A 5,242-nucleotide genomic window follows, 5' to 3' on the forward strand; every position below is an offset into this window, starting at 1 on the left:
AGTAGTATACTGAGAAATAAACTACTTAAAGGAGATGCACTTTCAAGGTACTGATGAAGTGAATGTTGCTATTATGCTACAACCATATTGCTTTTCAAATGCATTTTTTGGACTGTGGTCTCCTTGTGATTTTTCCTCCCCCTCCCCTCCACTATGTGGAAATACTGAGTTGCAGGTTAATTACTGGGTAAATTGTGGCGTTCCCATTGGTACATTGGTGGTGGTAGGAATGACTGGTGTAGTGCGTTGCGGGAGGAGATGGGAAGTTAGGTGTATGAAGGAATGGGAGGCCAGGGAGTTATAGCTTCGGGATCAAAGGAAGACCAGGGTCACAAGGAAGTGTTTGTTGCAGGCGAATTTGCTGAGAACGGAAATGCGGCATGCTTATTAGTACCAAGTATCTCCTTCCACATATCTCAGATTTGTAAAGCATTAGTTCACGGCCTCCGTAAGTTACACACATGGATGTGTCAGCTGGATGCTAAGCTTTTAACCTAGTTGGATCAAAAAACATGCTTATTCACGTTCCCAAGCTAGCTTGCATGCCAGAACGCTATATATAAAAAAATAATGGCATCTGTATTTCACCAGATTTTCTGGCAAGTTTCCCTTAACAAAAATAGGTATGAAAAGAAGCGTACGTTCTAACATGGCCATGCAGGGTGAATCCTAACTAAGAGCAGAGACAAAAAAAGAAAGGTAGTTTACCAGGGCACTGGTAGAATCCATGCACCGGTGAAATCAGGTGCCTTATTCGGCTGAAATTTATTCCCTAGAAACCTGGCTGTTATCAGTGGGAGGCGAAACACATGGCTCAGTGTTTTTTCCTCCTTTGTGGACTGTTCTGGGCAGATATTATTTCACCTGTGGCATTGGCAGAAGAGTTTTTTCCTGTTACCCAGAATATACAGAGCAGCAACCGAGACTTTGGAAGTGGTTACCGTTACAGTCACTGCCCCAAAGAGAACAGCAGCACCCAAAGGAGGGAACGCTGTAAGGAAGACTAATGTTAGTGCTTCACAAAGGTCAAATAACAAAGGGTTTTAGTAGCAATTTCAGGACTAGTTTCATGAGGAAACTCAGAAAACCTTCCAGACCAAATGTGGCTTTTTTCTTTGGGACACATTTTTTCCAGCTAGTTGAACTAACTGATATCCCATCCCTTGTAAATGGCACCAAACATCTTTAAGTGAGCATAAAGCTTGGAATAACCATCTTCAAGCAAACCTAATCAAACAGGGGCTGGAAGGGCAGGGAAGTAAAAGTTTCAACATATTATGGGGTTAAGACTGCTGTAGGGAGCAAAACCTCACCTGAATGCTACATCTCCAGAAAATCTCAGAGTAAAGTAATAGATTGGTGATGTTTAATGGGATATTTAGAAATTAGTTGTGTCTAAGCGTTCCTGGATACCTTTGTCCTACACTAGTTGGGCTAGATGAGGCACTAATGCAATAATCATCCTTTAATACTGGAATAAAATGGATATCAGGAAACAGGCAATTCCAAATTCAAGTTTCTTGGATGCTATGGGTATTGTTTGGACTTCTCGGGAGAGTCGCAAATAGGAATTATCTAGTAGGGATTGAGGGAGATAAGTGTCCAGTTGATATGTTTCACGTGGGCTTGCTAACGGGATAACCACTTTTTTCAGTCACCTCGATGAAGGTGACTGAAGTAATACCGAGCAGTGTGAGGCTGTGCTAGCCACATATGAGCACTTAAAAACAGTTAATGAAGGACATGAGCATTGCAGCTCCTTGCTAGAAAGCCAGGCCACTGCAGAGGCAGATCTTCACACGTTAGTCTACTGAAAGTTGTCAAAGTGAAAGCAAAGGAAGAATCAAAGCAGTTGTAAATAAATTCACATTCCGGCTGCGTTTTTCCTCATGCCACAAAGTAATGCTGACAGCAGCTGGGAATCACAGCCTGAAGGGAAGGGACTGGTTCTGACAACAGCAGCGCAGGGAAGGTAGGATGGAGATAGGTAAGGAAGGAATTGCCAGGTGTTTTGGGGCATGCAGCTGTTCGGAGGTATCAGAAAATAACAACCAAGATACAAAAAGCAAACGAGCATGCAGGAAAGGGAAGGTACGCCATACCAATGGGCATGGGGCATCCAGGCCGTCCAGCCCAGGTAACCCCGGCTCACCCTTCTCGCCTTTAAAACCTCGGAGACCCTGTTTATGAAATCAACCACTATCGTTATTTCAGTTAATGCCAGTCACCTCCATGTCACGGGAGAACAGGCTGAGTCCCCCACTGGGACTGTCCCAGGGCACTCTGCTGCACACCCAGAATACAGATGTCCCATTGTTTCAGTTTTAGTTTTGCCTGCATAAGCACTAGTAGCACTTTCCTTTCTGTTCTGCTGTAATCTACGAGTCAGGAGATACTTCTCCGAGTTAAATCTGAGAGGACAGGAATGGTGTTTCCTCTGTTCTGAAGTCATCCATTCTTCCTACCCTCACTAGGAAACCCAGCAGCTGGATTTCTAGATGCATGATTCACAACTACTCCTGGGATTTATGGCAGCACTGCAGATTTTTGGCAGTGTTTGCTGTAGCATATGAGTTTAGAGTAAAATGTATATATATTCCTATATTTATTCATTTGTCTAGATTTATAGACAATATATTTTGACAGAAACATATCCCATTCATAATAACTGAGATTTGTTTTCCCTCTGGGTAATACAGCTCGAGTGCCCTGTGTCGCTCTCGGGCGATGACGTCAGCTTGCTGCTATTCCAAGGCAAGAAAAACAGCATTCAGGTTTTGCTGTTATGTGGACATGATGACATTAAACATCTCTAGAGAAGAGCCATAACTAGTAGCAAAGGAGACACAGGGCTCTATCCACAAAGGAGAAAGCCCTGGGCTCCCAGCACATGGGACACCCCCATGTACCCCAAACCTTTGTGAGCTCTGGAAGAGGAAGGAATATAACCATGGTCACTCAGCAGCCTGATTGCTCAAAGGAGCAGCGGTTCCCCACTGAAGAAAGCGGCTTTGCCATACAATGCAGTGGGAACCAGGCAGGGTCTTATCCGAGTGTTGTACTTTTGCAAGACCATTATTTATGTTATGATTTCCTTCTTTCTTCCCCGTCAACAAATCTTAAAACAATATATTTGATGAAACAGAACATACCAACGGACAGGGTGCATCTAATCCAGGCGCTCCTTGGTCTCCCTTATCCCCTTTAGACCCTCTAGAGCCTTTCTTGCCCCTCTCCCCCTGTAAATAATAGTTTAATCCAAGAAAAAAAGAATACACAAAAGCTTTAGGATCATCCATTTCAAACAAATGTCAGCGATAGTTTAAAAAAAGGATAAACATTTAGGAAACATTTTGAAAGAAGAGAAATTTCCCTTTGCGATGTTAAGTGAAAAACAACGTATGGAGCTACTAACTGTGTTACTTAGCTGCATAAACGCATCGGCCATTGCTAAGAATCCCACGCTGACAGACTGCAAGGGCTCTGCATCAAAGAGGTTACAAGTGCCTCTGAACTTTATGGACAGGGTTATAGTCAGCCAGCGGAGCACGATGACTCCTCCACCAGTACCATCGTTATGAGACTACTTCTCACTCTTAAAGAAATGATCGCTATTATCATTATCACTCTGCATGGCCCAGTTGTCCTTTGGGATGCTCTGAGTAGTGCTCCCCCAGAAACACCTGTTAGACAGGGACTAGTCCTAAACAGCACAGGGTAGCCACTAGTCCCTGGCCCTCTTATGTAGCAGCACAGACATACCCCAGGAAGGTGCGATTCTTACATGTTTGATGTTACAATTTTTCCGCAGGCTCCAGGTTGAGTTACACCACAGCCAGGGCAGGAGGGAAACAAATTAAAAAATCATAACCAAAGCGGAGGCTTGCTCTCTTGTGGAGGGGCAGCATTAGGTCAATGAAAATCAGCCACAAGAGGGGCTGAGAGAATGCCCAGATGCCCTCACCAAGGGAGGATACATCCCACTCATATACATCCCACTCGGTCAGCCAAGGCAAGGTATGGCATGGGCATTTGACAGTTGTATCTATACCAAATATTTCTGTATAACAGAGGAAATTCTCAAAGCTGCTAAGCGTAAAACAGGGGAATGGGCTGCTGCACAGGGAATTGAATTTAGGGTCCTTGTGAGGAGGGTTAAAGGAATTAAGGGATAAAATCAGACAGCACAGGTTGCTGTTTCTTCTTGTTTAATAAAAAAAAAAAAAAGTGTTAAACCCAAAGCTGGCAAGAGAAATAGATGGGAGAGGAGAGGTGATGAGAAGTCACCCAGAACCAAGCACTGGAACAGAGAGGATAATCCAGGAAAATGCAGCATGGGTTGCTCTGGAGGAAGGAGGAGCGAACGAGGAAGAAAGGCGGAAGAGGAGGAAGGGATAAAGGGGACAAAGGTGGACCTGTAGGAGCGAGGAAGACGCACATACACACAAGAAAAAAAAACCACAGGCATTAAAATAACAGTGAAGATATCAGCATGGTAGCACAAGTTCAGGGTTTACACTTTTTCAGCTGGGTTACTTGAAAGGCCGTCTGTTCCCATTGCTACCTAGTGCCACAATGCTGCCTCTGCCTGTCCCCAGGCCCAGCTATGCTGTACTCCCACACTGAGCAAAGGGCAGCAGAAGTGTTTCTGGGATTTAAAAAGCACTGCTCTGCCTAAAGTAACACAGAGGATTTTGGCAAACTATTTGGGAGCTAAACAAAGTGGATCCTCACTTTTAATGTGCTCAACACTGAAAACCTTCAGATTAAAGTGCTGTGCATACTCCTGCTGTCCGAAAGAGAGAGAGGCATTTGAAATGAACACATCTCCCATTTCCAAAGAGGCAGGTGTTGTATCCCAGCCCTCTGTGGAACAGGTCAGAAGTGGAGCGTTGCCTTCTCCTTTTCACTTCACAGCTTTCTTCTTCATTTTGAGGTCTCCTGGCTGAACTACCACCATAGTGGGTTTTGCCAGCATTTGGGAGAGACTGTCCCGTGCTTCTGAGAAGGTTCTGACTCAGAAACTGTGTGTCCCACTATAGGGGAGACCTAGCGCTCATCTGGGGATACTGGGCTGCAAAGCAAATCCTGGGCAACCGGTGCTGGGTTCAGTTCTGCTAAACAGTACTTGTCAGATGCCTCCAACAACTTCAAAGGGATGGAGGTGTTCAGACACAACAGCTGTATAAAGGGGACTCACCAAAACGGTGCTGTTTAGCCCCTGTAAGCAGTAGTGACCTGT

The sequence above is a fragment of the Charadrius vociferus genome, unplaced genomic scaffold, assembly GCF_000708025.1.
Source record: "Charadrius vociferus isolate BGI_N301 unplaced genomic scaffold, ASM70802v2 scaffold611, whole genome shotgun sequence".
NCBI lineage: Eukaryota > Metazoa > Chordata > Aves > Charadriiformes > Charadriidae > Charadrius > Charadrius vociferus.